Source organism: Mustela lutreola, chromosome X, assembly GCF_030435805.1.
Source record: "Mustela lutreola isolate mMusLut2 chromosome X, mMusLut2.pri, whole genome shotgun sequence".
In the NCBI taxonomy this organism is placed as follows: domain Eukaryota; kingdom Metazoa; phylum Chordata; class Mammalia; order Carnivora; family Mustelidae; genus Mustela; species Mustela lutreola.
Genome location: NC_081308.1, coordinates 81117001 through 81140639, shown reverse-complemented (window position 1 = coordinate 81140639; position 23639 = coordinate 81117001). Strand labels below are relative to the sequence as shown.

Here is a 23639-nt window from a genome sequence, read left to right as displayed (position 1 = left end):
GGAGCTCCATATCGGGCTCCCTGCACAGTGGGGAGCCTGCTTCTTCCTCTACCTGTGCCTGCTGCTCCTCCTACTTGTGCTCCCTCTCTTACTGTCAAATAAAGAAATAAAAATCTTAAATATATGTATGTGAATGAGTGCAATTATAAATAAGTTCATTAAGTGTATATTACTTCTTATTCTTATTCTGCATTGATAATATTCTAAGAGGAAAGAAAACTCAGGGGAAAAAAACATTAAATTACTGACATTAAACCACATTAAACATGTTTTGTTGCATGCTACGGGCTATGATAATGTCCACATCATTGCTGCCTGCATTATTTCAGATTTTTACTGCATAACTATGCTGTTTCACGTAACAAACTTTGATCTCTGACATATACGAAATGAGCCATGTTATGAAGTTTTACTAAACACTTATACCCTTAAATTGTTTCAATATCACTGCAGAAGTAACCCTAATGTATAATATATCCCTAATGCATAACAGAATTCGGAGGTTAATTCTCCACCTAGCATTTTCTCTTTCATCTACAGCTATTAAAGAATTATATATACTGCTATTCCAAGTAGCTCAGCTTAGAAAATAGACTCTTATTCAGTTATCTTATAAATGATGTCATAAAGGACATCCATAGTGGAGTTATAAATATTAAATGAATCAGTCATAAAATTTCTACGAATACCATTTGAAATTAAAGGTACAGCCTTTAATGAAAATAATTTTTATATGTTTCTTTTTACTCTTTCTATGCTGAATATAATGTTACATATTTCAAGTAAAAGGAAGGAGGATCCTTTGACTCAGGTTTATTTTTATTTTTTATTTTCTTTATTTTTCTTTAAGTAGGGTCCACAGCCAGCATGCAGCCCAACACAGGATTTAAACTCACAATCTGGGGCTGGGCCAAGATCATGAGTCAGACCCTAACTTACTGAGCCACCCAGGTTCCCTGACTCTTAGGTTTTATTTTTTTATTTTTATTAAAAGATTTTATTTATTTATTTGAGAGAGAGAGAATGAGAGACTGCAAGCATGAGAGAGGGAAGGTCAGAGGGAGCAGCAGACTCCCTGCCCAGCAGGGAGCCTGATGTGGGACTTGATCCTGGGACTCCAATATCATGACCTGAGCTGAAGACAGTTGGTCAAGCAACTGAGCCACCCAGGCACCTGACTCTAAGGTTTTAATGTAAGAAATTATCTAATAGCTCAGATATATCTATATACAATGTAACCTCAGTTTTGAGAAATAATTGTAAGGGTGACCAATTTGTTCCAGTGTGGCCAGGATTTTCCCAGTTTTAGCACTGACAGTCTTGTGTCCATGGAAATCCTTCAGTGTTTGACAAAATCTGCAAGATTGGGTACTCCAGAAATAGATCTCAAACATGGTTCCTTAAGCTGTTTAAACATTTATGGTCTGAATATTTCCTGAAAACAAACAGGCTTTGTTGTCATTACCGTTAAAAATCAATGTGTCGCTCAGCAGAAAAAAATTAAAGAGTAATTTAAATATATATTATTAATTTGATTTATAATAAACTGAGTGCCTGCTCAGCACTACATGCTGTAGTGGGCAGTAATATTTATTTGAAAGAATATTATGAGAATTTTATATTAGAGATACCTTAAAGCTCTGATGTCCTATAAAAACATGAAATATCTCCAGGTAGAGTAGGACAAAATACAATTTTCCAAACTTGATTTATTACTTTCATGTATTAATATACCCTAAAATCTCCACTTTGCCATGGAGGGGGATAAGGAATATAGATTGAAATTTCTTATTTATTGAAGAAATGGGATAAGAGACATCAGGTATAGCTGAAGGGACAAGCAAATTCTTTATCAATTCCTAAACATATTTTCCCTTAACGTATAACTTATTTACTTAACAATTTTAGAAAATTCTTGAGATTATGGATGGAAAACAGTTGTGCTCAACACTCTAGATTTAGAGTTAAGAAAAAAAGTGTGTTTTGAAGAGTCTTTCAAAATACATCTAACCTCATCTTTGCCTCAGAAAGGAAAAAAATCAGCTACTGTTGTTTCTTGAAGATTAATTTGTGTTTGAGTCCTTATGAGAAGGCATCTACATTTCTGATTCTATTAATAATACAACTGAGAAGCTTGATATAAGTTTTTTTCTATAATTTTAATCACTATCCTTTCTCCCAACTGTGGCTAATGTTTAAGATGTTGATGATGATTTGATTGTTAAAAACTGTAATCAAGTTATAGTGGAATGATTATAATTACCAACAAGGTCAGGATACATTGATTCTTTTTTTTTTTTTTTTAAGATTTTGTTTATTTGACAGAGAGAGATCACAAGCAGTCAGAGAGGCAGACAGAGAAAAAGAAGCAGACTCCCTGGTGAGAAGAGAGCCCAATGGGGGGGTCCCTCCATCCCTGGAGTATGGGATCATGAACTGAGCCAAAGGCAGAGGCTTTAACCCACTGAGCCATCCAGGGGCCCCAGGATACATCGGTTCTTAAAGTGGAAAGGGGGTGCAGATAATTACTGATCCCTTCAGTCACATTCATGCCTATGAACAGTAGTACCATCACCACATTCTTTTGCAAATGAAGAGCCTAATATTCCACAATTCTGTTAACTTCCCTCTGGTATTATGTGACAAAAATATATGTGACAAAAATATGGGGTCATATCTACCTCCAGAGATCAAGCCCAGTGTGGCTTGTGTTGACATCGATATTTCTTCCATCAAATCAAAGGATGAGTTTTAACCTCTGGCTAATTTAACTTGAATTATCATCAGGTAATAATAGAAGAGTAATGTGTCTTAGTTATCTATAAAAAACCAAATATGAACAATCACCCATAAGGAAAGAAATTGAGTTTTCAAGTCTGAATTTTGCCTTCAGTCCCTTAGGCAAGAGATGGTGTGATATTTAAAAAGTGCCCTTGAATCTGTTATTTTAAAGTATTTTTACAAAGTTACTTGACTAGTAAGAAGTTAATAAAAATAACTCCTAGTAAATAATAGGACTGAAGAACTTACTTTGCAATCAGAATAATGGTAGCTGGGTTGTAAAGAAAATGATGACATTTTAACATTTTCAGTGTTCAACTGCTTTAGTACAGTTCTCTCAGATTGCACCCAGAATGGGCATAGTAATCCCTCTGGTTCATGCTCAACAGAAAGTCATCTGAATTTTCAGAAAATTCAGAAAATAACAGGAGCATTATAATAGTCATCATGCAATTCATATTCCAGGTGATTTGCTTTCTCATCTTGTCTAGACACCCTGTACTGGTTTCTATTACCTTTCTGTTTGAATTTGCGCTGTTCCTATTACACAAACTAGTGCACATCTAACTTTTTCATTTGGCATGGACCCCAATACATAAACACATTTGCCCTATCTACTCAAGACTGTTGTAGATTTTGCTCAAGGCAAATGAAAACCCAGAGGGAAACTAGTCAACTTGTCAAAACACATTTTTTTCCTTAATGTGTAAATAAAGTTTATCTAAATAGGGCTTGAGGTACAGTAAAAAGAACTGGACTATGTCCTTTCATCAAACAGCCTATGCTCCCTAATCCTAGTCTACTTGTTTCGTTGTCCTTCACAAGTCAGGGGGTTTGATGTCTAGAAAGTGTGAAAAGGAGAAATACAGAAGAGAACAAGAGAAAGAGAAGAGGAAGAAGGAAGAGGACCTTGTATGCTTCTCTGTGCATCTATATACCATCTATATACTGTGGCATATATAATAAATGATAATCTTCGTATAGCACCCCAGGGTAAATGGATGAGGTTGTTCATGAACAAAGGCAACCAACTTGTGGGCACTGGCCACCCCAAGGGCTAAGGGATCTGATATCTTAACATGCTGATGGTAAAATTTTGGGATTCTGTGTGCTAGATTTCAAAATTGTATATAATTTAGAAAAACAGAAGCGGAAACACCACAGAATCAAGTGTAAGTGAAATGTTTATCAGTTTTTGGGAATCTGAAACAAACATAGACAGTTTGGTGGATGCCAGATACAGTTATTTTTTTAAGAATTTATTTATTTATATGACAGACAGAGATCCCAAGTAGGCAGAGAGGCAGGCAGAGAGAGAGCGGAAAGCAGGCTCCCTACTGAACAGAGAGCCCTCTGTGGGGCTCGATCCCAATACCCCGAGATCATGACCTGAACCGAAGGCAGAGGCTTTAAACCACTGAGCCACCCAACTGCCCCTGATACAGTTATTTAGGCAAAAATCACATGAAGACAGGAGAAAAGTCAAGATGGCAGAGAAGTAGCAGGCTGAGACGACATCAGGTAGCAGGAGATCAGCTAGATAGCTTATCAAACCACTGCGAACACCTACAAATCCAACAGGAGATCAAAGAGAAGAAGAGCAACAATTCTAGAAACAAAAAATCAACCACTTTCTGAAAGGTAGGACCAGCGGAGAAGTGAATCCAAAGTGATGGGAACATATACCATGGGGGGAGGGGCCAGCTCCCAGCAAGCAGCACGGAGCTCAAAATCAGAACTTTTAAGTCTGCGCCACTGAGGGACATCACTCCAGAGGCTAAAGCGGGGTGAAGCCGACAGGGAGAGAGCATGGCCTCAGGTCCCGCGGGGTCACAGAAGGATCAGGGGTTTCTGAGTGTTGCAGAGCTCGCAGGTATTAGAGCGGGAAAGCTCTCTACAGAGACAGAGCCTAGGAGTAAGCTCTCAACTCAGGGTTACCTTGAACCGTAATCCGTGGTGCAGGCTATTGCTCTGTGACTGGGTCCTCACATGATCTGGGGAGACAACCCCTGGAAGAGCACAGGGATCTGTGGGGTTCGGAGACTCCAGGCGGAGCTGTGTGCCAGAGACAGACAAGCTTGGTAACAGTCTGGGTGAGCTCAGAGCGCAGACAGAGGCAAAGGAGACGGGAATAATTGTGCCTTTTTCTCCAAGCATCGCCAGAGGCCAGGGAGATGGGAGTGATTGAGCGCTTTTCTCTGAAGGCGCACTGAGGAGTGGGGCCCCGAGCTCTCGGCTCCTCCGGGCCTGAGATTAGGAGGCTGCAATTTTCATTCCCGTCCTTCAGAACTCTATGGAAAGTTTTCAGGGAACAAAAGCTCCCAAAAGCAAACCCAAGCCCCGAGCGGATTACTTAGCCCAGGTAAGGTAAGGGCAGTATAATTCCGCCTCGGGAAAAGACACGTGAGAATCACTACAAACAGGCCCCTCCCCCAAAAGATAAGCAAGAAATCCAGCCAAGACCAAGCTCACTTACCAAGAACAGCAGAATTCCAGAGGAGGAGAAAGCAAAGCATGGAATTCATGGCTTTCTCCCCATGATTCTATAGTCTTGCAGTTAATTAATTTTTTTAATTTTATTTTTATCTTCTGCTAATTTTTGTTAACTTTTACCCTTTCCTCTTTTAATGTTTATTAACTAGTTTCTCTTAACAATACCTTTCATAAAAACAAATTAATCTTTTTTGAACCTTCATTCTTATAGTCATATTTTATCCTTCATTGTATCTTACTTTTTCTATAAAAATAGGGTGTTATCTTCTAAAAAATTTGGGGTACAACATCTTCTAGTAGATCAAAATACACCCTAAATCTAGCTCTGGGCTTCATCTAGTCTCCAGCCTGAACAAATTCTCTCCACTTTCTTTTTTTTTTTTCTTTTTTCTTTTTTTTTTAAGATTTTTATTTATTTATTTGATAGACAGTGAGAGAGAGAATGACCAGGGAGAGGGTCAGAGGGAGAAGCAGACTCCTCATGGAGCTGGGAGTCCAATGTGAGACTCGATCCCAGGGTTCCGAATCGTGACCTGAGCCAAAGGCAGTCACTTAACCAAATGAGCCACCCAGGTGCCTCTCCACTTTCTTTTTCTTTACTTTCCCAACCAACTTACTTTATCTACTCCTTTTGTAGAAATTTAAAAAAAATTTTTTTTCATCTTTATAGGCACATTCCATCCCTTCATTGTGTTTACCCTTATATATGTTTTTCATTCTTTAAAATTGTGGGAGACTGTTTCTTCTAAGAGACCAAAATACTCGTAAAATTAAGTGGGTGACCCTGTTCTAGTCACCAGTCTAATATATATACATACATATGTATATATATTTCCTTGTATACATACATACATATATATGTATATGTATTTTCATATGTATATATGTTTTGTCTTTATTTGCTTTCGTGTTTTAATTTTTTTTTCTGAACTTCTTCGTATCCCCTTTTCCCCCATATGATTTGGGGTCTCTTCTGATTTGGCTAAAGCACATTTTCCTGGGGTCTTTGCCACCCTTTTAGTATTTCATTTGCTCCTTCATATATTCTTACCTGGATAAAATGACAAGGCAGAAAAACTCACAACAAAAAACAGAACAAGAGGCAGTACTGAAGGCTAGGGACTTAATCAATATAGACATGGGTAATAAGACAGACCTAGAGTTCAGAATGATGATTCTCAAGGTGCTAGCCAGGCTCAATAAAGGCATGGAAGATATTAGAAAAACGCTGTCCAGAGAGATAAGAGCCCTTTCTGGACAAATAAAAGACCTAAAATTTAACCAAGCTGAAATTTAAAAAAGCTATTAATGAGGTGCAATAAAAAAATGGAGTCTCTTACTGCTAGGATAAATGAGGCAGAAGACATAATTAGTGATATAGAAGACCAAGGGACAGAAAATAAAGAAGCTTAGCAAAAGAGCAACAAACAATTACTGGACCACGAGGGGAGAACTCAAGAGATAAGTGATACCATAAGATGAAACAACATTAGAATAATTGGGATTTCAGAAGAAGAAGAAAGAGAGAGGGGAGCAGAAGGTATATTGCAGAGAATTATTGCAGAGAATTTCCCTGGTATGGCAAACGGAACAAGCATCAAAATCCAGGATGTGCAGAGAACGCCCCTCAAAATCAATAAGAATAGGTCCAAATCCCATCACCTAATAGTAAAATTTACAAGTCTTAGCGACAAACAAAAATCGCGAAAGCAGCCTGGGACAAAAAGTTTGTAATGTACAATGATAAAAAGATTAGATTGGCAGCAGACTTATCCACAGAGACCTGACAGGCCAGAAAGAATTGGCATGATATATTCAGAGCACTAAATGAGAAAAACATGCAGCCAAGAATACTATATCCAGCTAGGCTATCATTGAAATTAGAAGGAGAGATAAAGAGCTTCCAGGATAAACAAAAACTGAAAGAATTTGCAAACACCAAACCAGCTCTACAGGAAATATTGAAAAGGGTTTTCTAAGCAAAGAGAGAGCCGAAAAGTGGTACATCAGAAAGAAACAGAGACAATATACAGTAACAGTCACCTTACAGGCAATACAATGGCACTAAATTAATATCTCTCAATAGTTACCTAGAATGTAAATGGGCTAAATGCCCCAATCAAAAGACACAGGGTATCAGAATGGATTAAAAAACAAACAAACAGGGGCGCCTGGGTGGCTCAGTGGGTTAAGCCGCTGCCTTCGGCTCAGGTCATGATCTCAGGGTCCTGGGATCGAGTCCCGCATCGGGCTCTCTGCTCAGCAGGGAGCCTGCCTCCCTCTCTCTCTCTCTCTGCCTGCCTCTCCATCTAGTTGTGATTTCTCTCTGTCAAATAAATAAATAAAATTAAAAACAAACAAACAAACAAACAAAAAACAAACATCTATATGTTGCCTACAAAAAACTCATTCTAGAACCAAAGACACCTCCAGATTTAAAGTGAGGGGGTGGAAAACAATTTACCATGCTACTGGACATCAAAAGAAAGCTGGGGTGGCAATCCTTATATCAGATCTATTAGATTTTAAGCCAAAGACTATAATAAGAGATGAGGAAGGACACTGTATCATACTCAAAGCATCTGTCCAACAAGAAGATCTAACAATTTTAATTATCTATGCCCCTAACATGGGAGCAGTCAATTATATAAACCAAATAATAACAAAATCTAAGAAACACACCGACAATAATACAATAATAGTAGGGGACTTTAACACTCCCCTCACAGAAATGGACTGATCATCCAAGCAAAAGATCAACAAGGAAACAAAGGCCTTAAATGACACACTGGACCAGATAGACATCACTGATATATTCAGAACATTCCATCCCAGAGCAACAGAATACACATTCTTCTCTAGTGCACATGGAACATTCTCCAGAATAGATCACATCCTGGGTCATAAATCAGGTCTCAACCGGTATCAAAAGATTGGGATCATTCCCTGCATATTTTCAGACCACAATGCTCTGAAGTTAGAACTCAAACACAAGAAGAAGTTTGGAAAGAACAGAAATTCATGGAGACTAAAGAATAAATGGGTCAACCAGGAAATTAAAGAAGAATTAAAAAAATTCATGGAAACAAATGCTAATGAAAACACAATGGTTCAAAATCTGTGGGACACAACAAAGGCAGTCCTGAGAGGAGAATATATAGCAATACAAGCCCTTCTCATTATTCACCATGACAAAGTGGGATTTATTCCAGGGCTGAAAGGTTCATTCAACATCCAAAAGTCCATCAGTGATACAATACATTATCAAAAGAAAGAACAAGAACCATAGGATACTCTCAGTAGATGCTGAAAAAGCATTTGACAAAGTACAGGATCCCTTCTTGATCAAAACTCTTCCAAGTGTAGGCATAGAGGGCACATACCTCAATATCATCAAAGCCATCTAAAAATATCTTAAAAAAAAAAAGAAAGCCATCAGAAATAGTACTCTCAATGGAGAAAAACTGAGAGCTTTTGTGCTAAGGTCAGGAACACGGCAGGGATGTCCATTATCAACACCGCTATTCAACATAGAACTAGAAGTCCTAGTGTTGGCAATCAGACAATAAAAAGAAATTAAAGGCATCCAAATCAGCAAAGAAGTCAAACTATCACTCTTTGCAGATTATATGATACTATATGTGGAAAGCCCAAAAGACTCCACTCCAAAACTGCTAGAACTTGTACAGGAATTCAATAAAGTATCAGGATATAAAATCAATGCACAGACATCAGTTGCATTTCTTTACACCAACAGCAAGACAGAAGAAAGAGAAATTAAGGAGTCAATCCCATTTACAATTGCATCCAAAACCATAAGATACCTAGGAATAAAACGAAACAAAGAGGCAAAGAATCTATACTCAGAAAACTACAAAGTACTCATGAAAGAAATTGAGGAAGACACAAAGAAATGGAAAAATGTTCCATGCTCAAATGACTGGAAGAACAAATATTGTGAAAATGTCTAAACAATCTACACATTTAATGCAATCGCTATCAAAATCCTATCCATTTTTTTTCAAGCAACTGGAACAAATAATCCTAAAATTTATATGGAACCAGAAAAGACCTCGAATAGCCAAAGGAATATTGAAAAAGAAACCCAAAGTTGGTGGCATCACAATTCCGGAATTCAAGCTCTATTACAAAGCTGTCATCATCAAGACAGTATGATACCGGCACAAAAACAGACACATAGATCAATGGAACAGAACAGAGAGCCCAGAAATAGACCCTCAACTCTATGGTTAACTAATCTTCAACAAAGCAGGAAAGAATTTCCAATGGGAAAAAGACAGCTTCTTCAACAAATGGTGTTGGGAAAATGGACAGCCACGTGTAGAAAAATGAAATTGGACCATTTCCTTATACCACACATGAAAATAGACTCAAAATGGATGGAGGACCTCAGTGTGAGAAAGGAATCCATCAAAACCCATGAGGAGAACACAGGCAGGAACCTCTTCAACCTCAGCCGCAGCAACATCTTCCTAGGAACATTGCCAAAGGCAAGGGAAGCAAGGGCAAAAATGAATTACTGGGACTTCATCAAGATCAAAAGCTTTTGCACAGCAAAGGAAACAGTTAACAAAACCAAGAGACAACTGAAAGAATGGGAGAAGATATTTGCAAATGACATATCAGATAAACGGCTAGTATCCAAAATCTATAAAGAATTTAGCAAATTCAACACCCAAAGAACAAATAATCCAATCAAGAAATGGGCAGAGGACATGAACAGACATTTCCGCAAAGAAAACATCCAGATGGCCAACAGACACATGAAAAAGTACTCCACATCACTCGGCATCAGTGAAATACAAATCAAAATCACAATGAGGGGGGCGCCTGGGTGGCTCAGTGGGTTAAAGCCTCTGTGTTTGGCTTGGGTCATGATCTCAGGGTCCTGGGATCGAGCCCCGCATCGGGCTCTCTGCTCAGCGGGGAGTCTGCTCCTCCTCTCTCCCTCTGCCTGCCTCTCTGCCTACTTGTGATCTCTGTCAAATAAATAAATAAAATCTTAAAAAAAAATACAATGAGATACCACCTCACACCAGTCAGAATGGCTAAAATTAAGGCAGGAGATGACAGATGCTGGTGAGGATGCGGAGAAAGGGGAACCTTCCTCCACTGTTGGTGGGAATGCAAGCTGGTGCAACCATTCTGGAAAACAGCATGGAGGTTCCTCAAAAACTTGAAAACAGAGCTACCTTATGACCCAGCAACTGCACTACTGGGTATTTCCCCAAAAATACAAATGCAGTGATCTGAAGGGGCACATGCACCTGAATGTTTATTGCAGCGAAGTCCACAATAGCCAACCTATGGAAAGAACCTAGATGTCCATCAACAGATGAATGGATAAAGAAGAGGGGCGCCTGGGTGGATCAGTGGGTTTAAGCCTCTACATTCGGCTCGGGTCATGATCCCAGGGTCCTGGGATCGAGCCCTGCATCGGGCTCTCTGCTCAGTGGGGAGGGAACCTGCTTCCTCCTCTCTCTCTCTGCCTGCCTCTTTGCCTACTTGTAATCTCCGTCTGTCAAATAAGTACATAAATCTCTTTAGAAAAAAAAAAAGAAGTTATATATATATATATATATATATATATATATATATATATATATATATAAAATGCAATACTATGTAGCCATGAAAAGAAATGAAAGCCTGCCATTTGCAAAGACATGGATGGAACTAGATGGTATTATGCTTAGCGAAATAAGTCAATCAGAGAACGACAACTATCATATGATCTCCCTGATATGAGGAAGTGGAGATGCAATGTGGGGGATTTGGGAGGTAGGAAAAGAATAAATGAAACAAGATGGGATTGAGAGGGAGACAAAGCCTAAGAGACTCTTAATCTCACAGAACAAACTGATGGTTGCTGGGGGAGTGGTTAGGAGAGGGTGGTGGGGTTATGGAAATTGGGGAGGGTGTGTGCTATGGTGAGTGCTGTGAAGGTATAAACCTAACGATTCACAGACCTGTACCCCTGGGGCTAATAATACATTATATGTTTATAAAAAAAATAAAAAATTAAATTAAAAAAATCACATGAAGAAACTTAGAATAGACATGAAAAAAAAATCAACAGCTTAATAACGTGAAGCTGCTTCTCCCAAGGTTTTAAAACAATAGCCATGAAATAAGAAACAGTTGAGTAGAATTCTACATTCTTCTAATTCAATAGGAATATTTGGTTAGTCATTGCAATAGGCACTGTACACATGACCCTAACAACTGAGATGGAGTGGTTATGGTGCTAGATGATGTGAGCATCATCTATGGGCAGAACTGAAATTTCAACCTAGATTTTCTTATTCCAAAGATCATACTCTTTCTACTAAGCCCTGGTTAAAAAAATTTTTTTAATCAATAGATAGGTTTTTTGTAGTCTTACACAAAAACTCAATTTCTAAAACATGAAAATGGAGCTGCTCTGTGTGAGCATGTGTGTAAGGGGATGGGTTTGGAGAGGAATAAAGTTCCCATGCCATCAGTAACCTCTGATGCATCTTGTGGGAAATCCCTGGGGCACCTCAAGGCAAACTTGGAGAAATAATTGTATTGAATCATAAAACCATAAACTTCTCATGTACTCACAAGTTAATTTCCAGTAAAAACAGGATTTAAAAAACAAACGTATGTATCTTTCATAACACATTATGCCTCATGTTTCCTGTTTTACTTGTGTCCTTGTTTTCTCTCTCATGGAGGATCTTTAAGGGTAGAGGGCAGAAGGATAAGAGTCTAATGAAAGAGAATGATAAATTAAGTATACAGTCAACAGCCATCTATTAAAGGCAGGGTTTTCTTTCTTTTTTTTTTTTTAAGATTTTATTTATTTATTTGACAGACAGAGATCACAATTAGGCAGAGAGGCAGGCAGAGAGAGAGAGGGGAAGCAAACTCCCTGCTGAACTCCCTGATGTGAGGTTCAATCCCAGGATCCTGAGATCATGACCTGAGCTGAAGGCAGAGGCCTAACCCACTGAGCCACTCAGGTGCCCCAAGGCCGGTTTTTATAACAAAGGTAGAGTATTGTTTCTCATTGTCCTTTCATGTCACATCTGTCATTCCACAAGAATGTGAAGGAGGAAAATGTGAAAGATGTGCACCTATTTGCGTTTAGAGGGATTCTTCAACTAAAACATTTCCCAGTAACAAAATGAAGCCTGCCTTCCAACAACTTGGGACACCACTTATATATATACACAATATGTTATCTTGAAAACATTAGTTTGAACAAACAGCTTATGATTTCTAAATCTGAACAAAGCGAATGACACATTTAAGTATTCCTCTAATTCTCTACCACATTTTCAGTCCAATTCTGTTTTTTCCCTTATAAATTCAAATGCATTAGAAATCAGCTTCCACAGTAGACAAAGATAATTTATCACAGATACTGGTAGTCAGGTAAAAAGATAACATCATGAAAACTAATAGACCCTTATCTTTAACTGTCCTGACAAACACTGTGACCCCTTTTAAAAGTATATTATCAGCATCCTTGACAAATAGCTATCAATGTTTGCTAATTTCTAATTTAAATATAACTCCTCAGTATAGATTTTCCACCATATTATACTTTGCTGTGGTAAACTTGCCTCATATTTTAACATATCTAAAGATAATACATTGCCAAATGTTTTACTTCCACTTTTAATTATATACACAATGCTCCTGGCAAGTCCTTTCTAGTAAGTAATGAGGAAGTTTGTTGAACTTGGATGATATGTATCTACCTTTATTGTTTCCTGAAAGCAGATTTACAAAATTGAAACACCTTACTCTATCCTGACTCCACAGTTCTATTTTCTGTACTTGATCACAAAACATAAAGACAAGCTTTCTAAATTGTATGTACCAACATATAGTTAGTCTAGCTAAATGTTAACTGATTTAGAGTGACAGGAAGTTATGAAAGAATATAATAAAAAAGGAAGAAAATGAGCTGCAATAATAAGTTTAAAGAAGTAGCACGATGATAAAAATATTGAATAATATATTTCAAACACATATACGATATACAAGTAATGGGCTATTCTTATATGAAAATTTTCATATTGATCCAACATAAATCAATATAGCAGGAAAGCTTGAGTACTTTTGCCAGCAATGAGAATGTACCTATAATGAAAGATGTGCATTATTGTTTCATATTCATTTGTGACCACTGACATACAGCAATAAAATCACTGGGCAAAATTAAAATTCAGTGACTGAGAATAGAATACTACCTAAATTTAACAGCCTTGGGTTCACCTTTACGTCAATTAATGGCAATTCTATTTTTATCACTCAAGTGTCTTGAGATTTTTTTCTTGACTCCTCTCATATCTCACACATCTATCATTTTAGTAAAATTTTATCCATTCTACCTTCAAAATATTAGAAAGAACTTAGAAGTTACAGTTTTAATGGGTTAAAAATGGTCAAACATTGGCAATTTCATATGGTTCAAACTAATGAATGTATCAGTATTTGACCACTTTTCATGACCTTTAACACTATCCTGGTCTAAGCTACTATTATCTTTAGCTTGGATCATTGCAATAGTGTCCTATCTGGTGTCCTTGTTTCTAACCTGTCATGCCTGTCAGTCTGTTCTTAACTTCGTAGTCAGGTTGATTTGTCAATAACTAAGTCAGAACACATTTTTCCTCTGCTCAAAACCTTTCACTGGCTTCTCTTCTTTCTAAAACAAAAATAAACAAACAAAAAACCAACTTAGGTCCTTATGACCTATAAGGTCCTTGGTGACCCTTAGCTTCATTTAATATGCTTCAGATACACAGAATTTACTTTTCCTGGAACTAAGTCACCAGGCGTACTTCTGCTCAGGGCCTTTGCACTTACTCTTCGCTTTGCCAGAATACTCTTTCTCCATATATCTGCATGACTTCTTTTAGATTCTCATTTAGAGGTAACCATATCAGTGAAGGTTTCCCTGGCTTTATTGTATCAAATAACAACATATCCCCAAATTTTTCTTCTTTGCTTTCCTTTTTTCATGGCATTTATTATCTTCCAACATACTCTGTAATTTTTAAAATTTTGTCTGTTTTTCCTTTCTAGTATATAAGCTCCAGAAAGGCAGAAACATTTATTTGTTCTGTGTATTGTGGTGTTTCCAGAGCCTAGAACAGTGTCTAGGACATTAGTAGATACTCAGTAACTTTTTGCTGAATGAATGAATACATGGGTCTTAAATATCAAGCTGATGAGTTGGTTAATTCACTGGAGCTGAATCTTTGGTGGCAGCTTTGTCCCTTTGCAAATTAAGAATGAGGCCATCTCATTTGTCTTGCAAATTATTAAGTTAATCTAGGAGGAGACCAGGTAAAGAAGCATAGTGAAGATACCTCTAAATTTTCTGTCTGGCATTCTTTAGGAAAAGAACACCAGCCTAACCTTTCCTTTTTCTTTTCATTCCTTTCTTTTTTCTTTTTCACCCCAGATGGTCATGATTGCTTGTCCAGCAACTTTCTTGTTACATAAAGATTTAAACTGGCAGAGAAGAAATAGGTCTGTGTATACACCATGCCTCGGGCCCTAAAACTGCTTTCTGAGTTTCCTCATCAAGTGGCTCAATCTCTCAAGGACTCAAAGAGATCCTCCATAAGAGGAAATAAAATCTTAGATTATCTGTAGTCTTGTATAATTGACACCTAATACTGCCAAGTATGAAAATGGTTGAGAACTGACCAGTTTCTAAACATATAGCACTTTCTTGGTAGACATTAAGAGAAATTACTGAGAAACGTTCTGGCATCTATAAGGAGACACCATTTTGAAATGTTATTTATAAAACATTTTTTTATAGCAACATGAGAAAAACAAACCCTTTGAAAAGTGTGCAATTCCTTTAGGTTATTCTATGACAAAGTTACCTTACTGCTAAAGCTTATGCTGCACCAGAAAACATTACATGTGGCAGGTACTTCATTATTATTTAAGCCTTGATAATGCATCAATGAATACTGGGTCTAAAAAAGGTATAATTGAGCAAGCCACTAATAAAAGAAAATGTTGAATAAAAATCTGCTAGCAGAGGCTTTTTAACACATATGGCCTATAGATGGTAGAGAAGTGAAGGGAAAATGGAGTTTAGCAAGCAAGTCTAAGTGGCAGGATTTGAAGGTTATAGCAGCATTGTTCCTTCAATTAGTAGAGGCCTTAATAAGTGCAGTGTGGGAAGATGTCTGACCCAGAAGTGAGTTAAGGTTAGTCTATACGACCAGAGTAGGTTAAGCAGTAATGAAATACTGCTTAATTTAACTAGGAAGGTATGTGATTTAGGCCTAGGTCATTCTAGTTCTTTAAAACCTTGCCTTGGGGGTGCCTGGGTGGCTCAGTGGGTTAAGCCTCTGCCTTCGGCTCAGGTCATGATCTCAGGGTCCTGGAATCAAGTCCCATATCAGGCTCTCTGCTCTGCGGGGAGTCTGCTTCCTCCTCTCTCTCTCTGCCTGCCTCTCTGCCTACTTGTGATCTCTCTGTTTAACAGATAAATTTAAAAAAAATCTTTAAAATCTTGTCTTGGTCTTTTAAAAAAAATCATTTCTAATATGCATGTCTAACTAATTAGTGTTTAGACAGTAGGGATACTGTTTGAAAATTATTTCTTTAAATATCAAAATCTATTAAAAATTAGATGAAAATAGTATCTCTGAGACTCATTAACCTATGTTTGCAGAATCTATATGATCTGCCTTCCAAGCCACAAATACTACTCTAGTGCCAGGACTCTCAATGGCAGGAGTAAAAATACTAGGTAGAAATAACCAATTTCTAAATGAGGTTGAGTAATGTCAGTTTAGTCTTTGATAATGCATTCTTACAACCATCAATATATGATAATGAAATTTATATAGCTAATGCTTATTATAGCTTCTATTCAGGCTGAATATGCAAGCTTTGTAAATATTAAGAAAAAATAAATAGAAAAACTTTCCATGGCTACAAATTATTATTAGCCAAAAATCTCTTGCTTATAAATCACATTTTATAATATTCTCTTTCACAAAAGGGATTCTCGTCATGACAAAGGGCAATATTGTTTCAGATTAAGGGCAAAGCTAGTCTGCCAAATGGGACAGAAGCATTAAACCTGAAAGCCAGGGGCACCTGGGTGAGTCAGACGGTTAAGTGTCTGCCTTCAGCTCAGGTCATGATCCCAGAGTCCTGGGATGGAGGCATGAGTCGGGTTTCCTGTTCAGCAGGGAGCCTGCTTCTCCCTCTTCCCTCCTGTCCCCCTTGCCCTCACTTGTGTTCTCTCTCTCAAATAAATAAAATCTTAAAAAAAAAAAAAAACCTGAAAGGCAAGTAAATATTCCTAGCTTTTGTACAAATGTTTTTCACATTTTTCTTTCCTCTGCAGTTGGCTATGACTAGTTCTCTATCTCACAGGGATAAAATTCTAGCTTCCTATGGTGAGAAGTCTATAACTGGCAAGATCATTTTGGTCAATACTGGTCTTTCTTTCATGTCTTCCCCCTCACAATAAGTCTCTACTAAAAAACCTTATTTACACATAAGATAAAGCCTTCTTCTTTAGGCACTCAAGACTCTAAGGAGGCTGGTCTCAATGGACATTTCCAGCTTTATCTTACAGTATCTTATTCACAATTCATTATCTATCCAATAATCCAATTAAATGTAGCAATTCACTGCTCCTTAACTTGTAGATTTTTCTCCTTCTCAGCCTTTGTTAAGTGTCCCTTTGGTATGGAAAGTCTACCATCTCTCCATTTCTACTTCAGATACACAGATGAAAGTCACCTTCTCCGAAGTAAAAGTATAAAGCTCCAAAGCAAGTGTTTATGTATCACAGCTATTTCCATGAAGCTATGATAATAAATGCAAAGATACTCATGTGGAAATGTAACTGTAGTCCTCCAAAAAATAAGGTAGTATCATACCCATCCAGATAAAATGGTATTAGAGAGTTTATGTGCACGTGGACAGGAGTGGGTATGATAAACTGACTGCAGGGAAGTGGAAAAAGAGGTATTGGTCCAGGATACAGGCAGACTCTTATTATCTTACCAGATACCAGACTCTTGTTATCTCCTTCCAGATAGAGCCCATGGTCTTGGTATTGGTAAGGATGAGTTTGGTTTAGGGATGAGGAGAAAGATCAGTGTTTGTAAACATTCCATTAAATGAGAATGTACAGATTGTAGAAATACTTTCTGAATGGTAATGATAGATATGTGTGAAAAAGAAGAGTGGCATAGCAAGAAAAACTTTACAGAGATGGCGACAGCTTATAGTAAGGGGACAGCAGGGATACTGCTACCTACCATCACTTCCTCCCACCCCCAAAGTTCCCATCCCTTGATGCAACTCTGGGGACCAAAGACGGCTGTGCTGAATTCTGCTTTATGTATTTCTGCCATTACTTCCTGGTCTGGCCAACTAAATTGGTAACATTTTCTAACCTGAGAAAAAGGGAAGGAGGAAAAGGAAGGAGGTGGGGGGTAGTAGGGTTGAGTGTATTGCTAGTCTGTACATGATCAAAAATGCCTTCAATGACACTTGGCTAGAACACTGTAATTACGCCAGGTCTCCTGAAGCTTCTTTTTTATATACTTTCTATTCAGCCTTGTCCAATTTATTTTACAGAAAAACCTTTCTGCAGCTAGATAGCAACTTTAAAATGCCACTGGGCATGAGGTTGTTAAAAGCAGCTCCAGGTGAGAAAAACAGTACTCAGCGCAACTGGCTGGTCTGCCCTAGTGACAGCTTCCTGCTGTCTTATCTCTTATTCTATGAATATTTTCTCAGCCTGGGATCTCTTAGTTCCGACTTTTGGTGATGGCAGTAGACACTGCCTCAGCTCAGCTTAGGAGAGATGATGCCTACTGACTTGGGATGTTTTCCTCCCATGACTCTTGGATTATGGTGAATCTGATGCATTCCCACTTTCTGCATACTAGTTTTGCCTCTGCCCAGTCCTCTAGCTATTCTTCTATCAAGGTATATTTCAGCAACATCATATTGCCCACTTCCCTATTTCTTCTTGAAAGTGTAAATCACTGAAAAACAAGTACAAAATGAAAATAACAGTAGGTCCTTTCCTATAATAAGGAAATACACAAATCAATACACTAAAAAACAATCTTAACTCTTTCTACGGATAGCAAAATACTTACAACATTGCAATGACTACAGCAACATACAGAAGGCAATTTCTCAGACGATATCTCCATGTCAGTATTTATATACAATGGCCTCCTTTATTAAAAAGCAAACAGCTATAATAAACACAAATCATAGTGACAGCAGGAATCATGCTATCACAAACTCATCAAAATGGAATCAGACATCATAAGATGAACACTATCACAGAGATATGTACTAGTGCTTTTCCCATATGGGAGTCTCTGTGACTTCAATTTAAAACTACAGAACTAGGGCAACTGTTTCTAGCAATATATCTATCTGGGATTTTTCAATGTTCTTCTGTTCTCACTAATGGTGCATAGAGGGTTTTATACTTTACACAAGGGTCTTTCATAATAAACAGCTTCATAGAAGTCTCACATTTTTAATATTGCTGCTATAAGTATTTAAGTTAAGCCTCTGTGATTTATTTTCAGATTAATTAATTCTATTGTTAAACACATTTAAAATGTTTTAAGTAACTTACACAACAAATGATATGTTTATGAACTGAAAATCCTTGGACAGTGTTTATGTTGGTGTAAATAAATCCTGTGTTCTAAAAGGAACATCTTTCTTCTAATTAACAATAATCAGACTGCATTCATGCTAGCTTTATAATGTTCAAAAGTCCTAGGTATAATATAATCCATATTGTTTATTTATAAAGTAGCTAAAGTATTCTGTTCTTTCTTATATTCAATATTCAAGGGTATGGCCAATGCATTTTTTAAAGTAAGTCCTATTTCATTGGGCTTTTCCTGCTCCTCCTGATTATTTCAATGGTAATTTCCTATAATTAGGAAGTTTGGATAATAAGGTCTGTGGGCATATGGTAAGGTGTATAACAAAATTTTAATAATTTTGTCCTGTGCCCATTTCACCTATGCCTTATGCATAGTATAGTTAAACTATGCACATGCTTGAGATAGTAAAAGGTATTAAAGACACACACACATATACATACACAGTGGCTAAATAAGTTGGAGAACATTATATACCATATCTCTTCTTAGAGATTTATAATAAAAATATAATTTTTCACAACAAAAGTAGATAGAATATTAACTCATGAGAAATTCTGCAGTAAATAGACTTGTTGATCTTTGTTTAACCTAGCATATCCATACCTTACTACTTCCACCCCATCACATATATCTTCCCTTTTGTTTTTATTTTAAAATTTTATTTTAACATCGCATGGAACAATATTCTATAAAACACAGTTTGGGGCACTAAATTCTATGAATAAATAATATCTTCCATGTATAATTAAACATAATTTCAATATCTCAAAATAACAACATAACACCACCTTCTTTCCTAAGAAAGCTAGTTTATCAAAACTGGTATGAAGTATTTTCTAGGTAAGACCAAAACATAGAGGACAACACTGGGAATCTGCAACCCTCTCTATATGTTTTACAACATATGCAAATTACAGTTGGGTGTCTCCTATAGGTAATGAAAGCAAGATCATCTAATGTTCCTGTGTCTGGATAGAGCTGAAAACCAAAAGCAATTGGGAAATGGACCAAAATATGTTGGAGGCTAAACCAAATTATTTCTTCTAACTAATCAAGGACACTAATGGTTAACATTCAAACCACGAAGAACATAGCCTTTTATATATACAAAGTAAAAAAATAAGTGACATGCAAATCTGAAAACTAAAAAGTAGTGTCTTAGTACTAAGTGTATCAAGAGCACCCAAACAAAACTGAACCTAGATATTAACTAAGTCTTTCTCATATAATTTGGTTTTACAAGGTATATAGGATGGCTACTTATATGAGTCAACATGCATCTCCCCAGAATCATTTTAACAGTGGGTCTCAGGGTAAGCATATGATCAAAAATCATAGCTGCCACCAAAGTGATATATAAGAAAGATATATTTTTCCTCACCCAGTTTTACTGACTCTACAGAAGACGAGTAAACTGAGTTGTCAGTGCTTTTGTATAAGATTGAATTAGCATCTATCATACTGAATGGGGCATACATTTCTGTGATCTTTCTCTGAGCTCTATTGATTTCAACAAATCAGATTAGCAAATACAATGTTACTCAAAGGCTCAATTCACTATGCCATAAGGAACTTGTGCAGAGTGTACGTCAGCTGCCCCTACATGGGGACATGTAACTCACAACTGGCACTGGTCAAGTCGGCTCTCAGTAATGACAAGTTTCTCAGAAAATGAACTGCATCTCTTTTATTTTGCCATTTTGTTCTGACAAATCGCTGGGTATGCAATTTTGTTTAAGGCTTCAAAACAAACACTGGGAAGAGCCCAAATGTCCACTGACTGATGAATGGATAAAGAAGACATTATACACACACACTGTGTGTGTGATGGAATAATACTCAGCCATCAAAAAGAATGAAATCTTGCCATTTGCAATGATATGGATGGAGCCAGAGTGTATTATGCTAAGTGAAACAAGTTGATCAGAGAAAGACAATTATCCTATAATCTCACTGGTATGTGGAATTCAAGAAACAAAACAGATGAGCATATGGGAGGGGAAAAAAAGAGAGAAGGAGAAAGGGAATCAAACCATAAGAGACTCTTAAAGATAGAGAATGAATTGAAGAGTGATGGAGTGAGGTGGGTGGGGGATGGGCTAGATGTATGATGGGTATTAAGGAGGGCACCTGTCATGATGAGCACTGTGTGTTGTATGTAAGTGATGAATCACTGAATTTTATGCCTGAAACCAATACCATACTGTAGGTTAACTAACTAGAATTTAAATAAAAATTTGAAGAAAAAAACAGAAAGACTTAAAAATGTATCAGCAAAAACTGTAAAGTACTCTCAATTTTGCTATCACACTTTGTGATTATTCTCTAAAAGTTAACATTTGAAGCTGAGTCAGAGATGGGAACTAAAAGATAAAGAATAATCAGGTAGTCCTTCACAGGTCTTATGTTTCTGATCCAAGTCATTTTGAATACAATGCTTTTTGTCGTTGTCATAAGAAGTTTTCATGATAAAACGTGGAATATAAGGTTTTTGAGATATCAGATATTTCATTTACATTGTTTAACATCTTCACAGAGAGTGTGACTCAGGTCTTATGTGTCAATATTGTAGCTCTCTGAACATCATGAGGATATCAAATATATTCATTAAATTTATATAAAAGCTACTTATCCAATTACTTAAATTTTCACAGCTGTTAAGTTATCAATAAATATGGAATAATTCTTCTTGCTTATTTTTTAAGATAAGCTAATCATAAGTTACTAGTATAGTCACTTTGGACTTTGTAAGATAGAATGGTTAGGATGTAGTAGAGTCAGGAAGCCTAACTGAACTGCTCCTATTCTCTCTTTTTAAAAAAAGATTTATTTATTTATTTATTTTAAGGAAAGAACATGAGCGAGGGGAAGAACAGGAGAGGGAAAGAAGGAATCCCAAGCAGACTCCCCCTTGAGCGGAGTGCAAGCCTGTCGTGGGGCTGGGTCTCACTACACTGAGATTATGACTTGAGCAGAAACCAAGAGTCAGACGCTTATGTGACTGAGCCACCCAGACGCCCTTGAACTGTTTTCTCCTTATATATGACTATCATTATTTTAAGTATTTAATAAATACTATTTCTTTTTTGCAGTAACACAAAAGATCTGAGGCTTGACATCTTTAATGTCATCTTTAATGGATCCCTGGACCTATTCTGAGGACAGTCTCATTTCATAAGACTTGGATAAGACGTCTTATTCATGTCCCTGAGTATCAATCTCTATTCCTGGCTTGACAGCTTTTTTCTTCAGAAATCCAAATGACAAGATGTCTGACTAACATAAATCTTAACGGTATGTTCTGGAGTGTGCTCATTTGCCAACCAGGAAACAATCAAGATGCCATTTAAATCTTTCACTGTTGGCCATCATCAATCAGAATATTTTTCACCAAATTTGAATGGGTACTTCACTATTGAATAAGTCTATTATTCTATATCTTATGAGCTATTAGTCATCCTAAGAAGCTATATTACTGCATATAGAGAGTTATGTACTCTAGGAAGAATGATGTATAATTTTTCATGAATTAGTACAGGAAAGTTCTGTCATTTTTTCAAGTCTTTGTGGTATCAGAAAACTTCGAGAAAAAACCTGTATGCAAATTCCTCAGAATAGAAAAATATGATACCTCTGTTAATAGCAGTGAATTACAAATTATCTATTCTAAATTAATACAATGTCTGCCAGTCTTACAACAATTGGGAATAGATTTCTTGTTATATCACTTATGTTGATAATCATGCTTTCTTATATTACCAAACACAGTTCTCAAGTTTTTATTGTTCTAAAAGAGGTGCAATAAACAAGTCTCAACAAAAATATCTGAACAAAAAGAAAATTGTCAAAGCTTTTTTAATTGGAGTACAATTTTGTCTTGATATTTAATTTTGAATGCATTTTAAATGTGTGACATAGGGACTAAATTAACTATAAATAGCACTTACTATTCAGCTTTGATAAGTGTCTTAATTAAAAATTTAGGTTTACTTACTTTGGTTACTATAGTTACATCTCCAATGTATATGTATAACTCTTCATTCTTTAATTGAAATACAGAAATATTTTGCTTTAGAGTAATATTTAGTACTCCCTTTATTATACCCATTTAAAAAAATTTTTTTAAATATTTTATTTATTCACCTGACAGAGAAAGAGATCACAAGCAGGCAGAGAGGCAGGCAGGGAGAGAGAGGGGAGAGCAGGCTCCCTGCTGAGCAGAGAGCCTGATGCGGGGCTCGATCCCAGGAACCTGAGACCACAACCGGAGCCGAAGGCAGAGGCTCAACCCACTGAGCCACCCAGTTGCCCTATTATACCCATTTTGAACACTGTTGTCAGACTATTTAAACAGAAAGAGCCTGATAACTTCACCTCAGGTGTCTGAAGTTTGAAACCCTGTTTTGCCACTAACAAATGGTGTTACCTTGGGCAAATCACCGAAACCTTGCAGTATCTCAAAATGAGTGCAGTTACACTCAGTGACGTTTAAAGTCCCTAAAATTCGAATCTACGATTTAGATCTCCCTAAAAAGCATTTTTCCATCAGGGCACTTTTATAAGATAAACCTCAAGCTATACAGTAGGTAACACAGATCTTTTGACTTTTTCTGCTAGTATTTTTCACCAACACTTCATAAAGTAACACTTGATCCAGATTGG

General features: G+C 36.9%; 1 protein-coding gene across 9 annotated transcripts in view; it reads right to left on the bottom strand.

The window, feature by feature from the left end:
- The window catches only part of DIAPH2 (diaphanous related formin 2), a 1001991-nt gene that overhangs the window by 280875 nt on the left and 697477 nt on the right, over window positions 1-23639 (bottom strand). The window lies entirely within an intron of this gene.